The 18105-nt window shown below is 45.6% G+C and overlaps 1 protein-coding gene across 1 annotated transcript in view; it reads left to right on the forward strand.

The window, feature by feature from the left end:
- The window catches only part of LOC139386328 (partitioning defective 3 homolog B-like), a 406750-nt gene that overhangs the window by 306159 nt on the left and 82486 nt on the right, over positions 1-18105 (forward strand). The window lies entirely within an intron of this gene.

The following is an 18105-nucleotide window of genomic DNA, read 5'->3' on the forward strand; positions in this document are numbered from 1 at the left end:
GGACTGTCATGTCCATTCATGTCTTCAGTAAGGACTGTCATGTCCATTCATGTCTTCAGTAAGGACTGTCATGTCCATTAGTGTCTTTAGTAAAGACTGGCATGTCCATTAGTGTCTTCAGTAAGGACTGTCATGTCCATTAATGTCTTCAATAAGGACTGCCATGTCCATGAATGTCTTCAGTAAGGACTGTCATGTCCATTCATGTCTTCAGTAAGGACTGTCATGTCCATTCATGTCTTCAGTAAGTAAGTAAGGACTGTCATGTCCATTCATGTCTTCAGTAAGGACTGTCATGTCCATTAGTGTCTTCAGTAAGGACTGTCATGTCCATTAGTGTCTTCAGTAAGGACTGCCATGTCCATTCATGTCTTCAGTAAGGACTGTCATGTCCATTAGTGTCTTCAGTAAGGACTGCCATGTCCATTCATGTCTTCAGTAAGGACTGTCATGTCCATTAGTGTCTTCAGTAAGGACTGTCATGTCCATTAGTGTCTTCAGTAAGGACTGCCATGTCCATTCATGTCTTCAGTAAGGACTGCCATGTCCATTCATGTCTTCAGTAAGGACTGTCATGTCCATTAGTGTCTTCAGTAAGGACTGTCATGTCCATTAGTGTCTTCAGTAAGGACTGTCATGTCCATTAGTGTCTTCAGTAAGGACTGCCATGTCCATTCATGTCTTCAGTAAGGACTGTCATGTCCATTAGTGTCTTCAGTAAGGACTGCCATGTCCATTCATGTCTTCAGTAAGGACTGTCATGTCCATTAGTGTCTTCAGTAAGGACTGTCATGTCCATTAGTGTCTTCAGTAAGGACTGTCATGTCCATTAGTGTCTTCAGTAAGGACTGTCATGTCCATTAGTGTCTTCAGTAAGGACTGCCATGTCCATTCATGTCTTCAGTAAGGACTGTCATGTCCATTAGTGTCTTCAGTAAGGACTGTCATGTCCATTAGTGTCTTCAGTAAGGACTGTCATGTCCATTAGTGTCTTCAGTAAGGACTGCCATGTCCATTAGTGTCTTCAGTAAGGACTGTCATGTCCATTAGTGTCTTCAGTAAGGACTGTCATGTCCATTAGTGTCTTCAGTAAGGACTGCCATGTCCATTCATGTCTTCAGTAAGGACTGTCATGTCCATTAGTGTCTTCAGTAAGGACTGCCATGTCCATTCATGTCTTCAGTAAGGACTGTCATGTCCATTAGTGTCTTCAGTAAGGACTGTCATGTCCATTAGTGTCTTCAGTAAGGACTGCCATGTCCATTCATGTCTTCAGTAAGGACTGTCATGTCCATTAGTGTCTTCAGTAAGGACTGCCATGTCCATTCATGTCTTCAGTAAGGACTGTCATGTCCATTAGTGTCTTCAGTAAGGACTGTCATGTCCATTAGTGTCTTCAGTAAGGACTGTCATGTCCATTAGTGTCTTCAGTAAGGACTGTCATGTCCATTAGTGTCTTCAGTAAGGACTGTCATGTCCATTAGTGTCTTCAGTAAGGACTGCCATGTCCATTCATGTCTTCAGTAAGGACTGTCATGTCCATTAGTGTCTTCAGTAAGGACTGTCATGTCCATTAGTGTCTTCAGTAAGGACTGTCATGTCCATTAGTGTCTTCAGTAAGGACTGCCATGTCCATTAGTGTCTTCAGTAAGGACTGTCATGTCCATTAGTGTCTTCAGTAAGGACTGTCATGTCCATTAGTGTCTTCAGTAAGGACTGCCATGTCCATTCATGTCTTCAGTAAGGACTGTCATGTCCATTAGTGTCTTCAGTAAGGACTGCCATGTCCATTCATGTCTTCAGTAAGGACTGTCATGTCCATTAGTGTCTTCAGTAAGGACTGCCATGTCCATTCATGTCTTCAGTAAGGACTGTCATGTCCATTAGTGTCTTCAGTAAGGACTGTCATGTCCATTAGTGTCTTCAGTAAGGACTGTCATGTCCATTAGTGTCTTCAGTAAGGACTGTCATGTCCATTAGTGTCTTCAGTAAGGACTGCCATGTCCATTAGTGTATTTGGTATTTTATTAGGATCTACATGAACTGTTGCAAAGTCAGCAGCTACTCTTCCTGGGGTTCCACATGAAACATGAAACATAATACAGAACATTAATAGACATGAACAGCTCCAGGACAGAACTACATACATTAAAAAAAAATCACACGTAGCCTACATATCAATACATACACACAGACTATAATAGTTTAGTCCAATAGGGGAGAGGCGTTGTGCCGTGAGGTGTTGCTTTATCTGGTTTCTGAAACCAGGTTTGCTGTTTATTTGAGCAATAGGAAGTTCCATGCAATAAGGGCTCTATATAATACTGAACACGTTCTTGAATTTGTACTGTACCTGGGGACTGTGAAAAGACCCCTGGTGGCAAGTCTGTCGGGCTAAGTGTTGGTGTCAGAGCTGTGTGTAAGTTGACTATGCAAACAATTTGGGATTTTCAACACATGAATGTTTCTTATAAAAACAAGAAGTGATGCAGTCAGTCTCTCCTCAACTCTGAGCCAAGAGAGACTGGCAGCATAGTATTTATATCAGCCCTCTGATTACAATGACGTGCCGCTCTGTTCTGGACCCAGCTGCAGCTTAACTAGGTCTTTCTTTGCAGCACTCGACCACACGGCTGGACAATAATCAAGATCAGACAAAACTAGACTGTACATGGAGCCCTGAGCCACACAGAAAGTAGGATTATTATTGGTTAATTGCACATTACTGTTTGAATAAATCGTAATGACAAAAAAGAAATTAAAAAGACCACAACTAATTTGACCAGGTAAAACATTTTCACTGGCAACTGATAACAAATGTGTGTCGCACAGCCAAGTGAAACGGTATCGAACCCGGGTCACCTCAGACCTCAGACCTCTTAGGACAGATAGACTCTGTGAAGCAGCCCTGTGGACGGACCGCCAGATAGACACCCCGTCAGGACCCGCCTGCACACCATTTATTGGGATGTTACTGTGAGGCGGCACGGTAGCCTAGTGGTTAGAGCGTTGGACTAGTAACCGAAAGGTTGCAAGTTCAAATCCCCAGGCAGTTAACCCACTGTTTCCTGGTAGGCCGTCACTGAAAATAAGAATTTGTTCTTAACTGACTTGCTTAGTTAAATAAAGGTAAAATAAATAAATAAATAAAACTGTGACACTGGGCAGGATGGTCATGAAGCTCTGCTGGACAGGATGGTCATGAAGCTCTGCTGGACAGGATGGTCATGAAGCTCTGCTGGACAGGATGGTCATGAAGCTCTGCTGGACAGGATGGTCATGAAGCTCTGCTGGACAGGATGGTCATGAAGCTCTGCTGGACAGGATGGTCATGAAGCTCTGCTGGACAGGATGGTCATGAATCTCTGCTGGGCAGGATGGTCATGAAGCTCTGCTGGGCAGGATGGTCATGAAGCTCTGCTGGGCAGGATGGTCATGAATCTCTGCTGGACAGGATGGTCATGAATCTCTGCTGGACAGGATGGTCATGAAGCTCTGCTGGACAGGATGGTCATGAAGCTCTGCTGGACAGGATGAAGCTCTGCTGGACAGGATGGTCATGAAGCTCTGCTGGACAGGATGGTCATGAATCTCTGCTGGACAGGATGGTCATGAAGCTCTGCTGGACAGGATGGTCATGAAGCTCTGCTGGACAGGATGGTCATGAATCTCTGCTGGTCATGAATCTCTGCTGGGCAGGATGGTCATGAATCTCTGCTGGACAGGATGGTCATGAAGCTCTGCTGGACAGGATGGTCATGAAGCTCTGCTGGGCAGGATGGTAATGAATCTCTGCTGGACAGGATGGTCATGAAGCTCTGCTGGACAGGATGGTCATGAAGCTCTGCTGGACAGGATGGTCATGAAGCTCTGCTGGACAGGATGGTCATGAAGCTCTGCTGGACAGGATGGTCATGAAGCTCTGCTGGACAGGATGGTCATGCATCTCTGCTGGACAGGATGGTAATGAAGCTCTGCTGGACAGGATGGCCATGAATCTCTGCTAGTCATTAAGCTCTGCTGGACAGGATGGTCATGAAGCTCTGCTGGCCAGGATGGTCATGAAGCTCTGCTGGACAGGATGCTCTGCTGGTCATGAAGCTCTGCTGGACAGGATGGTCATGAAGCTCTGCTGGACAGGATGGTAAGGAAGCTCTGCTGGACAGGATGGTCATGAAGCTCTGCTGGACAGGATGGTCATGAAGCTCTGCTGGACAGGATGGTAATGAAGCTCTGCTGGAAAGGATGGTAATGAAGCTCTGCTGGACAGGATGGCCATGAATCTCTGCTGGTCATGAAGCTCTGCTGGACAGGATGGTCATGAAGCTCTGCTGGACAGGATGGTCATGAAGCTCTGCTGGCCAGGATGGTCATGAAGCTCTGCTGGACAGGATGCTCTGCTGGTCATGAAGCTCTGCTGGACAGGATGGTCATGAAGCTCTGCTGGACAGGATGGTCATGAAGCTCTGCTGGACATGATGGTCATGAAGCTCTGCTGGACAGGATGGTCATGAAGCTCTGCTGGACATGATGGTCATGAATCTCTGCTGGACAGGATGGTCATGAAGCTCTGCTGGTAATGAATCTCTGCTGGACAGGATGGTCATGAAGCTCTGCTGGACAGGATGGTCATGAAGCTCTGCTGGACAGGATGGTCATGAAGCTCTGCTGGACAGGATGGTCATGCATCTCTGCTGGACAGGATGGTCATGCATCTCTGCTGGACAGGATGGTAATGAAGCTCTGCTGGACAGGATGGTAATGAAGCTCTGCTGGACAGGATGGTAATGAAGCTCTGCTGGACAGGATGGCCATGAATCTCTGCTGGTCATGAAGCTCTGCTGGACAGGATGGTCATGAAGCTCTGCTGGACAGGATGGCCATGAAGCTCTGCTGGACAGGATGGTCATGAAGCTCTGCTGGACAGGATGGTCATGAAGCTCTGCTGGCCAGGATGCTCTGCTGGTCATGAAGCTCTGCTGGACAGGATGGTCATGAAGCTCTGCTGGCCAGGATGCTCTGCTGGTCATGAAGCTCTGCTGGACAGGATGGTCATGAAGCTCTGCTGGCCAGGATGCTCTGCTGGTCATGAAGCTCTGCTGGACAGGATGGTCATGAAGCTCTGCTGGACATGATGGTCATGAAGCTCTGCTGGACAGGATGGTCAAGAAGCTCTGCTGGACATGATGGTCATGAATCTCTGCTGGACAGGATGGTCATGAAGCTCTGCTGGTAATGAATCTCTGCTGGACAGGATGGTAATGAAGCTCTGCTGGACAGGATGGCCATGAATCTCTGCTGGTCATGAAGCTCTGCTGGACAGGATGGTCATGAAGCTCTGCTGGACAGGATGGTCATGAAGCTCTGCTGGCCAGGATGGTCATGAATCTCTGCTGGTCATGAAGCTCTGCTGGACAGGATGGTCATGAAGCTCTGCTGGACAGGATGGTCATGAAGCTCTGCTGGACAGGATGGTCATGAAGCTCTGCTGGACAGGATGCTCTGCTGGTCATGAAGCTCTGCTGGACAGGATGGTCATGAAGCTCTGCTGGACAGGATGGTCATGAAGCTCTGCTGGACATGATGGTCATGAAGCTCTGCTGGACAGGATGGTCATGAAGCTCTGCTGGACATGATGGTCATGAATCTCTGCTGGACAGGATGGTCATGAAGCTCTGCTGGTAATGAATCTCTGCTGGACAGGATGGTCATGAAGCTCTGCTGGACAGGATGGTCATGAAGCTCTGCTGGACAGGATGGTCATGAAGCTCTGCTGGACAGGATGGTCATGCATCTCTGCTGGACAGGATGGTCATGCATCTCTGCTGGACAGGATGGTAATGAAGCTCTGCTGGACAGGATGGTAATGAAGCTCTGCTGGACAGGATGGTAATGAAGCTCTGCTGGACAGGATGGCCATGAATCTCTGCTGGTCATGAAGCTCTGCTGGACAGGATGGTCATGAAGCTCTGCTGGACAGGATGGCCATGAAGCTCTGCTGGACAGGATGGTCATGAAGCTCTGCTGGACAGGATGGTCATGAAGCTCTGCTGGCCAGGATGCTCTGCTGGTCATGAAGCTCTGCTGGACAGGATGGTCATGAAGCTCTGCTGGCCAGGATGCTCTGCTGGTCATGAAGCTCTGCTGGACAGGATGGTCATGAAGCTCTGCTGGCCAGGATGCTCTGCTGGTCATGAAGCTCTGCTGGACAGGATGGTCATGAAGCTCTGCTGGACATGATGGTCATGAAGCTCTGCTGGACAGGATGGTCAAGAAGCTCTGCTGGACATGATGGTCATGAATCTCTGCTGGACAGGATGGTCATGAAGCTCTGCTGGTAATGAATCTCTGCTGGACAGGATGGTAATGAAGCTCTGCTGGACAGGATGGTAATGAAGCTCTACTGGACAGGATGGTAATGAAGCTCTGCTGGACAGGATTGCCATGAATCTCTGCTGGTCATGAAGCTCTGCTGGACAGGATGGTCATGAAGCTCTGCTGGACAGGATGGTAATGAAGCTCTGCTGGACAGGATGGCCATGAATCTCTGCTGGTCATGAAGCTCTGCTGGACAGGATGGTCATGAAGCTCTGCTGGACAGGATGGCCATGAAGCTCTGCTGGACAGGATGGTCATGAAGCTCTGCTGGTAATGAATCTCTGCTGGACAGGATGGTAATGAAGCTCTGCTGGACAGGATGGTAATGAAGCTCTGCTGGACAGGATGGTAATGAAGCTCTGCTGGACAGGATGGTCATGAAGCTCTGCTGGCCAGGATGCTCTGCTGGTCATGAAGCTCTGCTGGACAGGATGGTCATGAAGCTCTGCTGGACATGATGGTCATGAAGCTCTGCTGGACAGGATGGTCAAGAAGCTCTGCTGGACATGATGGTCATGAATCTCTGCTGGACAGGATGGTCATGAAGCTCTGCTGGTAATGAATCTCTGCTGGACAGGATGGTAATGAAGCTCTGCTGGACAGGATGGTAATGAAGCTCTGCTGGACAGGATGGTAATGAAGCTCTGCTGGACAGGATGGCCATGAATCTCTGCTGGTCATGAAGCTCTGCTGGACAGGATGGCCATGAAGCTCTGCTGGACAGGATGGTCATGAAGCTCTGCTGGACAGGATGGTCATGAAGCTCTGCTGGCCAGGATGCTCTGCTGGTCATGAAGCTCTGCTGGACAGGATGGTCATGAAGCTCTGCTGGACATGATGGTCATGAAGCTCTGCTGGACAGGATGGTCAAGAAGCTCTGCTGGACATGATGGTCACGAATCTCTGCTGGACAGGATGGTAATGAAGCTCTGCTGGACAGGATGGTCATGAAGCTCTGCTGGACAGGATGGTCATGAAGCTCTGCTGGTCATGAAGTTCTGCTGGACATGAAGCTCTGCTGGGCAGAATGGTCATGAAGCCTGTCTCCCACCCAGCATACATGCCTGATCCTGCCTGTCTCCCACACAGCATATCCTCCTGGTCCTGCCTGTCTGGATGCCTGTCTCCCACCCAGCATACCTGCCTGATCCTGCCTGTCTCTCACCCACCATACCTGCCTGATCCTGCCTGTCTCTCACACAGCATGTCCTCCTGATCCTGCCTGTCTCTCACCCACCATACCTGCCTGATCCTGCCTGTCTCCCACACAGCATATCTTCCTGGTTCTGCCTGTATCCCACACAACATATCCTCCTGGTCCTGCCTGTCTCTTCCTGCTCCTCCCTGTGGTCCACGAGAGAAAGAGAGAGATGGGGAGCGGCCCACTGCAGATCCCACTCTGCATGTCTCTTCCTGCTCCTCCCTGTGGTCCACGAGAGAAAGAGAGAGATGGGGAGCGGCCCACTGCAGATCCCACTCTGCCTGTCTCTTCCTGCTCCTCCCTGTGGTCCACGTGAGAAAGAGAGAGATGGGGAGCGGCCCACTGCAGATCCCACTCTGCCTGTCTCTTCCTGCTCCTCCCTGTGGTCCACGAGAGAAAGAGAGAGATGGGGAGCGGCCCACTGCAGATCCCACTCTGCCTGTCTCTTCCTGCTCCTCCCTGTGGTCCACGAGAGAAAGAGAGAGATGGGGAGCGGCCCACTGCAGATCCCACTCTGCCTGTCTCTTCCTGCTCCTCCCTGTGGTCCACGAGAGAAAGAGAGAGATGGGGAGCGGCCCACTGCAGATCCCACTCTGCCTGTCTCTTCCTGCTCCTCCCTGTGGTCCACGAGAGAAAGAGAGAGATGGGGAGCGGCCCACTGCAGATCCCACTCTGCCTGTCTCTTCCTGCTCCTCCCTGTGGTCCACGAGAGAAAGAGAGAGATGGGGAGCGGCCCACTGCAGATCCCACTCTGCCTGTCTTGGACCCCTCATTAGAATGCAGCCTTGTTGTTCAGAAGAAACAGTGTTTTATGCACTAACCTTCTCTGTGGGTGCCGGGACGACCCACTGAAAGGTCAGAGAGAGACAGTGTTTTCAATGGAATGGTACTTAAAAGAAGAGGGTAGGAAGGAGGCAGGGACACAGCAAGGATTAAGGAGGAGTCTGGATCCATTTGCAGGTGTCTTTGTCCTGTTGATGTCCTATTACCATACTAGTGGTCTATTACCATCATTTTATAAACTCCTGTTCTCCTGCCTATGGACCATGGTGACCATATTAACTCCTCCCCCCCTCTCTCTGTCCCTCATTTACTTTTCATGTCCTCCCTCCCTCTCAATTCAATTCAATTCAAGGGCTTTATTGACATGGGAAACATGTGTTAACATTGCCAAAGCAAGTGAGGTAGATAATATATAAAGTGAAATGAACAATAAAAAATAACAGTAAACATTACACATACAGAAGTTTCAAAACAATAAAGACATTACAAATGTCATATTATATATATATACAGTGTTGTAACAATGTACAAATGGTTAAAGAACACAAGATAAAATAAATAAGCATAAATATGGGTTGTATTTACAATGGTGTTTGTTCTTCACTGGTTGCCCTTTTCTCGTGGCAACAGGTCATAAATCTTGCTGCTGTGATGGCACACTGTGGAATTTCACCCAGTAGATATGGGAGTTTATCAAAATTGGATTTGTTTTCGAATTCTTTGTGGATCTGTGTAATCTGAGGGAAATATGTCTCTCTAATATGGTCATACATTGGGCAGGAGGTTAGGTACCTCTCTCTGTCTCTCTCTCTGTCTCTCTCTCTGTCTCTCTGTCTCTCTCTCTGTCTCTCTGTCTCTCTCTCTGTCTCTCTCTCTGTCTTTCTCTCTCTCTTTCTCTCTCTCTGTCTCTGTCTCTCTCTTTCTCTCTCTCTCTCTCTCTCTCTCTCTCCCCTCTCTCTCTCTCTAACTCTCTCTAACTCTCTCTCTCTCTCTCTCTCTCTCTCTGTCTCTCTAACTCTCTCTCTCTCTCCCCTCTATCTTTCTCCCCTCTCTTTCTCTCTCTCTGTCTCTCTCTTTGTCTCTCTATCGCTGCCTCTCTCTATCTCTCTCTTTCTCTCTATCTTTCTCCCCTCGCTCTGTCTCTCTATCGCTGTCTCTCTCTATCTTTCTCCCCTCTCTCTCTCTCTCTCTGTCTCTCTCTTTGTCTCTCTCTCTATCACTGTATCTCTCTCTCTATCTCTCCTCTCTCTCTCCCCCTCTCTATCTATGTCTCTTTCTCTCTGTTTCTCTCTGTCCATCTCAACAGAGAGGTCTGTGAAACCTTGAATAAGGAGCAATATAGTTTTGTTTTGACTGTGTTGTAATTTGGTTTATTCTGATTGATTGGATGTTCTGGTCCTGAGGCTTCAGTGTGTTAGTAGAACAGGTTAGTGAACTCAGCCCCAGGACCAGCTGGATGAGGGGACTGAGGCTTCAGTGTGTTAGTAGAACAGGTTTGTGAACTCAGCCCCAGGACCAGCTGGATGAGGGGACTGAGGCTTCAGTGTGTTAGTAGAACAGGTTAGTGAACTCAGCCCCAGGACCAGCTGGATGAGGGGACTGAGGCTTCAGTGTGTTAGTAGAACAGGTTTGTGAACTCAGCCCCAGGACCAGCTGGATGAGGGGACTGAGGCTTCAGTGTGTTAGTAGAACAGGTTAGTGAACTCAGCCCCAGGACCAGCTGGATGAGGGGACTGAGGCTTCAGTGTGTTAGTAGAACAGGTTTGTGAACTCAGCCCCAGGACCAGCTGGATGAGGGGACTGAGGCTTCAGTGTGTTAGTAGAACAGGTTAGTGAACTCAGCCCCAGGACCAGCTGGATGAGGGGACTGAGGCTTCAGTGTGTTAGTAGAACAGGTTAGTGAGCTCAGCCCCAGGACCAGCTGGATGAGGGGACTCTTTCTTTTCTCAGCTCTTGGCATTGCAGGTCTTGGTAATGATATGAGAGGGGGTATTTTAGATGATTCCAAAACTGAATTACTATTTTTTTGAGTTTTTATTATTAGTGGATGTTGGCCTAATTCTAATTCTGTAGTTTTCCTCTGGACATGTAGGAGAATCTTACAGAACTCTGCATGCAGGGTTTCAAAGGGGTGTTTGTCACATTTGGTGAAATCTCGTTTTGCAAATGGACCCCACATCTCGCTGCCATAAGTGCAATTGGTTCATTAGCACATTCAATTCGTTTTAGCCACATTTGAATAGGTATTTCAATTAGAATGTGCTTTTTAATGGCGTAGAATGCCCTGTGTGCTTTCTCTCTCAGCTCATTCACTGCCTCATTAAGGTGTCCAGTTGAGCTTATTTTTAAACCTAAGTAATTGTAGTGTGTGCAGTACTCTATATATTTTGTACCAATTGAGAACGTTGGTCTAATTCCCTGAGATCGGGATCTTCTCTGGAAAATCATTATGTTAGTCTTTTTGGCAGTACTGCAGTACTGCAGTACTGCTCTAGCAGGTCCAGGCTCTGCTGTAGGCCATGTGCTGTGGGTGACAGCAGGCACAGGTCATCTGCGAAGAGCAGGCATTTAAACTCTGAATTGTGGAGACTAACACCAGGGGCTGAGGATTTTTCTAGAATAGTGGCCAATTCATTGATGTAAATATTGAAGTGTGCAGGGCTCAGATTACAACCCTGGCGAAGGCCCCGCCCCTGGTTAAAGAATTCTGTTATTTTCTTGCCAATTTTAATGCTGCACGTTTTGCCGGTAGACATTGATTTAATTATGTCTTATGTTTTACCCCCTACACCACTTTCAATAACTTTGTAGAACAGTCCTGTATGCCAAATAGAATCAAATGCTTTTTGGAAGTCGATAAAGCAAGTGTATATTTTGGAATTATTTTGGTGGACATGTTTATCTATCAGGGTGTGTAGAGTGTAAATATGATCAGTCGTACCATGTTTTGGTATAAATCCAATTTGACTTTTACTCAAGACATTGTGCTTATTAAGGAAGTTTAGATCTCTTACATTTATGATACTACAGAAAACCTTCCCCAGGTTACTGTTCACACAAATGCCTCTGTAATTGTTAGGGTCACATTTGTCTCTGTTCTTAAAGATTGTGGTTATGAGTCCTTGATTCCAGATGTCAGGGAAATAACCTACACTCAGGATCAAATTAAACAGTTTTCATACAGCCAAATGACATTTTTCACTAGTGAATTTGAGCATTTCATTTAGGATGCCATCAGGTCTGCATGCCTTTTTATATTTGAGGGCCTGAAGTTTCTTATAGAGCTCCTGGTCTTTAATAGTTTAGTTTCTTATAGAGCTCCTGGTCAGTAATAGTTTAGTTTCTTATAGAGCTCCTGGTCTTTAATAGTTTAGTTTCTTATAGAGCTCCTGGTCAGTAATAGTTTAGTTTCTTATAGAGCTCCTGGTCAGTAATAGTTTAGTTTCTTATAGAGCTCCTGGTCAGTAATAGTTTAGTGTCTTATAGAGCTCCTGGTCAGTAATAGTTTAGTTTCTTATAGAGCTCCTGGTCAGTAATAGTTTAGTTTCTTATAGAGCTCCTGGTCAGTAATAGTTTAGTTTCTTATAGAGCTCCTGGTCAGTAATAGTTTAGTTTCTTATAGAGCTCCTGGTCAGTAATAGTTTAGTTTCTTATAGAGCTCCTGGTCAGTAATAGTTTAGTTTCTTATAGAGCTCCTGGTCAGTAATAGTTTAGTTTCTTATAGAGCTCCTGGTCTTTAATAGTTTAGTTTCTTATAGAGCTCCTGGTCAGTAATAGTTTAGTTTCTTATAGAGCTCCTGGTCAGTAATAGTTTAGTTTCTTATAGAGCTCCTGGTCTTTAATAGTTTAGTTTCTTATAGAGCTCCTGGTCAGTAATAGTTTAGTTTCTTATAGAGCTCCTGGTCAGTAATAGTTTAGTTTCTTATAGAGCTCCTGGTCAGTAATAGTTTCGTTTCTTATAGAGCTCCTGGCCAGTAATAGTTTAGTTTCTTATAGAGCTCCTGGTCAGTAATAGTTTAGTTTCTTATAGAGCTCCTGGTCAGTAATAGTTTAGTTTCTTATAGAGCTCCTGGTCAGTAATAGTTTAGTTTCTTATAGAGCTCCTGGTCAGTAATAGTTTAGTGTCTTATAGAGCTCCTGGTCAGTAATAGTTTAGTTTCTTATAGAGCTCCTGGTCAGTAATAGTTTAGTTTCTTATAGAGCTCCTGGTCAGTAATAGTTTAGTGTCTTATAGAGCTCCTGGTCAGTAATAGTTTAGTGTCTTATAGAGCTCCTGGTCAGTAATAGTTTAGTTTCTTATAGAGCTCCTGGTCTTTAATAGTTTAGTTTCTTATAGAGCTCCTGGTCTTTAATAGTTTAGTTTCTTGTAGAGCTCCTGGTCAGTAATAGTTTAGTTTCTTATAGAGCTCCTGGTCAGTAATAGTTTAGTTTCTTATAGAGCTCCTGGTCAGTAATAGTTTAGTTTCTTGTAGAGCTCCTGGTCAGTAATAGTTTAGTTTCTTATAGAGCTCCTGGTCAGTAATAGTTTAGTTTCTTATAGAGCTCCTGGTCGGTAATAGTTTAGTTTCTTATAGAGCTCCTGGTCAGTAATAGTTTAGTTTCTTATAGAGCTCCTGGTCAGTAATAGTTTAGTGTCTTATAGAGCTCCTGGTCAGTAATAGTTTAGTTTCTTATAGAGCTCCTGGTCAGTAATAGTTTAGTTTCTTATAGAGCTCCTGGTCAGTACTAGTTTAGTTTCTTATAGAGCTCCTGGTCAGTAATAGTTTAGTTTCTTATAGAGCTCCTGGTCAGTAATAGTTTAGTTTCTTGTAGAGCTCCTGGTCAGTAATAGTTTAGTGTCTTATAGAGCTCCTGGTCAGTAATAGTTTAGTTTCTTATAGAGCTCCTGGTCAGTAATAGTTTAGTGTCTTATAGAGCTCCTGGTCAGTAATAGTTTAGTTTCTTATAGAGCTCCTGGTCAGTAATAGTTTAGTTTCTTATAGAGCTCCTGGTCAGTAATAGTTTAGTTTCTTATAGAGCTCCTGGTCAGTAATAGTTTAGTTTCTTATAGAGCTCCTGGTCAGTAATAGTTTAGTTTCTTATAGAGCTCCTGGTCAGTAATAGTTTAGTTTCTTATAGAGCTCCTGGTCAGTAATAGTTTAGTTTCTTGTAGAGCTCCTGGTCAGTACTAGTTTAGTTTCTTATAGAGCTCCTGGTCAGTAATAGTTTAGTTTCTTGTAGAGCTCCTGGTCAGTAATAGTTTAGTTTCTTATAGAGCTCCTGGTCAGTAATAGTTTAGTTTCTTATAGAGCTCGTGGTCAGTAATAGTTTAGTTTCTTATAGAGCTCCTGGTCAGTAATAGTTTAGTTTCTTATAGAGCTCCTGGTCAGTAATAGTTTAGTTTCTTATAGAGCTCCTGGTCAGTAATAGTTTAGTTTCTTATAGAGCTCCTGGTCAGTAATAGTTTAGTTTCTTATAGAGCTCCTGGTCAGTAATAGTTTAGTTTCTTATAGAGCTCGTGGTCAGTAATAGTTTAGTTTCTTATAGAGCTCCTGGTCAGTAATAGTTTAGTTTCTTATAGAGCTCCTGGTCAGTAATAGTTTAGTTTCTTATAGAGCTCCTGGTCAGTAATAGTTTAGTTTCTTATAGAGCTCCTGGTCAGTAATAGTTTAGTTTCTTATAGAGCTCCTGGTCAGTAATAGTTTAGTTTCTTGTAGAGCTCCTGGTCAGTAATAGTTTATTGTCTTATAGAGCTCCTGGTCAGTAATAGTTTAGTTTCTTATAGAGCTCCTGGTCAGTAATAGTTTAGTTTCTTATAGAGCTCCTGGTCAGTAATAGTTTAGTTTCTTGTAGAGCTCCTGGTCAGTAATAGTTTAGTTTCTTATAGAGCTCCTGGTCAGTAATAGTTTAGTTTCTTGTAGAGCTCCTGGTCAGTAATAGTTTAGTTTCTTGTAGAGCTCCTGGTCAGTAATAGTTTAGTTTCTTGTAGAGCTCCTGGTCAGTAATAGTTTAGTGTCTTATAGAGCTCCTGGTCTTTAATAGTTTAGTTTCTTATAGAGCTCCTGGTCAGTAATAGTTTAGTTTCTTGTAGAGTTCCTGGTCTTTAATAGTTTAGTTTCTTATAGAGCTCCTGGTCAGTAATAGTTTAGTTTCTTATAGAGCTCCTGGTCAGTAATAGTTTAGTTTCTTATAGAGCTCCTGGTCAGTAATAGTTTAGTGTCTTATAGAGCTCCTGGTCTTTAATAGTTTAGTTTCTTATAGAGCTCCTGGTCAGTAATAGTTTAGTTTCTTATAGAGCTCCTGGTCAGTAATAGTTTAGTTTCTTATAGAGCTCCTGGTCAGTAATAGTTTAGTTTCTTATAGAGCTCCTGGTCAGTAATAGTTTAGTTTCTTGTAGAGCTCCTGGTCAGTAATAGTTTAGTTTCTTGTAGAGCTCCTGGTCAGTAATAGTTTAGTTTCTTATAGAGCTCCTGGTCGGTAATAGTTTAGTTTCTTATAGAGCTCCTGGTCAGTAATAGTTTAGTTTCTTATAGAGCTCCTGGTCAGTAATAGTTTAGTTTCTTATAGAGCTCCTGGTCAGTAATAGTTTAGTTTCTTATAGAGCTCCTGGTCAGTAATAGTTTAGTTTCTTATAGAGCTCCTGGTCTTTAATAGTTTAGTTTCTTATAGAGCTCCTGGTCAGTAATAGTTTAGTTTCTTATAGAGCTCCTGGTCTTTAATAGTTTAGTTTCTTGTAGAGCTCCTGGTCAGTAATAGTTTAGTTTCTTATAGAGCTCCTGGTCAGTAATAGTTTAGTTTCTTATAGAGCTCCTGGTCAGTAATAGTTTAGTTTCTTATAGAGCTCCTGGTCGGTAATAGTTTAGTTTCTTGTAGAGCTCCTGGTCAGTAATAGTTTAGTGTCTTATAGAGCTCCTGGTCAGTAATAGTTTAGTTTCTTATAGAGCTCCTGGTCAGTAATAGTTTAGTGTCGTATAGAGCTCCTGGTCAGTAATAGTTTAGTTTCTTATAGAGCTCCTGGTCAGTAATAGTTTAGTTTGTTATAGAGCTCCTGGTCAGTAATAGTTTAGTTTCTTATAGAGCTCCTGGTCAGTAATAGTTTAGTTTCTTATAGAGCTCCTGGTCAGTAATAGTTTAGTTTCTTATAGAGCTCCTGGTCAGTAATAGTTTAGTTTCTTATAGAGCTCCTGGTCAGTAATAGTTTAGTTTCTTATAGAGCTCCTGGTCAGTAATAGTTTAGTTTCTTATAGAGCTCCTGGTCAGTAATAGTTTAGTTTCTTATAGAGCTCCTGGTCAGTAATAGTTTAGTTTCTTATAGAGCTCCTGGTCAGTAATAGTTTAGTTTCTTATAGAGCTCCTGGTCAGTAATAGTTTAGTTTCTTATAGAGCTCCTGGTCAGTAATAGTTTAGTTTCTTATAGAGCTCCTGGTCAGTAATAGTTTAGTTTCTTATAGAGCTCCTGGTCAGTAATAGTTTAGTTTCTTATAGAGCTCCTGGTCAGTAATAGTTTAGTTTCTTATAGAGCTCCTGGTCAGTAATAGTTTAGTTTCTTGTAGAGCTCCTGGTCAGTAATAGTTTAGTTTCTTGTAGAGCTCCTGGTCTTTAATAGTTTGTGCCTACTGCCTCTCCAGTCAGTCAGCACAGACTAAGATGTTGTCTCTTCTTCCATGGCTGCTCCATATTTACCAGGCTTCAACCTATAAGAGATGTGTTGCTCATTCATCCTCTTTGCCATGGTAACGTGCTGGTGCTGTGGTTGGTGGTAGATTGGAGCTATGCCAGACTTCCCTGGGGCTGTATATGATGACAGATCACCCCACCATCTCTCTCGGTCTCTCCATCTCTTTCTCTCAATCTCTCCACCCCTCCATCTCTCCTCCCCTCCACCTCTCTCTCGCACTCTCTCTCTCAATCAATCTGATCTAGGCTGTTCATCTCACACTGTGCCTGAAGCCTATTTTAGATCCTCAACAGTAGCCGCACCCTGTTGTGCTTCTCACACACAGATGTTCAATTAAATGAGAATAAATTCACGTCAATAAGAGGCGACTGATGGGCCTCGTGTCAATAAAGAACTGACACATGTGAAAGGCATCGTTTTCTTCCCTGAACAGAAACATCACCTTTAGTGTTGAGACTATCGCAAACATATGCCCTATATGTAACTGTCTGGGTCTGGGTAGAGTCTAATGTAATGTATCTGGGTCTGGGTAGAGTCTAATGTAATGTATCTGGGTCTGGGTAGAGTCTAATGTAATGTATATGGGTCTGGGTAGAGTCTAATGTAATGTATATGGGTCTGGGTAGAGTCTAATGTAATGTATATGGGTCTGGGTAGAGTCTAATGTAATGTATCTGGGTCTGGGTAGAGTCTAATGTAATGTATCTGGGTAGAGTCTAATGTATTGTATCTGGGTCTGGGTAGAGTCTAATGTAATGTGTCTGGGTAGAGTCTAATGTAATGTATCTGGGTAGAGTCTAATGTAATGTATCTGGGTCTGGGTAGAGTCTAATGTAATGTATCTGGGTAGAGTCTAATGTAATGTATCTGGGTCTGGGTAGAGTCTAATGTAATGTATCTGGGTCAATGGACTGCCTGGCTGGTTATCTGGCTGGGTGTCTGTCTGCCTGGCTGGTTATCTGGCTGGGTGTCTGTCTGCCTGGCTGGTTATCTGGCTGGGTGTCTGTCTGCCTGGCTGGTTATCTGGCTGGGTGTCTGTCTGCCTTGTTGGGTGTCTGTCTGCCTGGCTGGTAGCAGGGCGATGCCTGTGGCTGGGCTGTTGACTGGCTGGTTATCTGGTAGCAGGGCGATGCCCGTGGCTGGGCTGGGCTGTTGACTGGCTGGTTATCTGGTAGCAGGGCGATGCCCGTGGCTGGGCTGGGCTGTTGACTGGCTGGTTATCTGGTAGCAGGGCGATGCCCGTGGCTGGGCTGTTGACTGGCTGGTTATCTGGTAGCAGGGCGATGCCCGTGGCTGGGCTGTTGACTGGCTGGTTATCTGGTAGCAGGGCGATGCCCGTGGCTGGGCTGTTGACTGGCTGGTTATCTGGTAGCAGGGCGGTGGCTGGGCTGGGCTGTTGACTGGCTGGTTATCTGATAGCTGGGCGGTGCCTGTGGCTGGGCTGTTGACTGGCTGGTTATCTGGTAGCAGGGCGGTGGCTGGGCTGTTGACTGGCTGGTTATCTGGTAGCGGGCGATGCCTGTGGCTGGGCTGTTGACTGGCTGGTTATCTGGTAGCAGGGCGATGCATGTGGCTGGGCTGTTGACTGGCTGGTTATCTGGTAGCAGGGCGATGTTTGTGGCTGGGCTGTTGATTGGCTGGTTATCTGGTAGCAGTGCGGTGGCTGGGCTGGGCTGTTGACTGGCTGGTTATCTGGTAGCAGGGCGATGCCTGTGGCTGGGCTGTTGACTGGCTGGTTATCTGGTAGCAGGGCGGTGGCTTGGCTGGGCTGTTGACTGGCTGGTTATCTGGTAGCAGGGCGATGGCTTGGCTGGGCTGTTGACTGGCTGATTATCTGGTAGCAGGGCGATGCCCGTGGCTGGGCTGGGCTGTTGACTGGCTGGTTATCTGGTAGCAGGGCGATGCCCGTGGCTGGGCTGGGCTGTTGACTGGCTGGTTATCTGGTAGCAGGGCGATGCCCGTGGCTGGGCTGGGCTGTTGACTGGCTGGTTATCTGGTAGCAGGGCGATGCCCGTGGCTTGGCTGGGCTGTTGACTGGCTGGTTATCTGGTAGCAGGGTGATGCCTGTGGCTGGGCTGTTGACTGG

The sequence above is a fragment of the Oncorhynchus clarkii genome, chromosome 3 (assembly GCF_045791955.1).
Source record: "Oncorhynchus clarkii lewisi isolate Uvic-CL-2024 chromosome 3, UVic_Ocla_1.0, whole genome shotgun sequence".
NCBI lineage: Eukaryota > Metazoa > Chordata > Actinopteri > Salmoniformes > Salmonidae > Oncorhynchus > Oncorhynchus clarkii.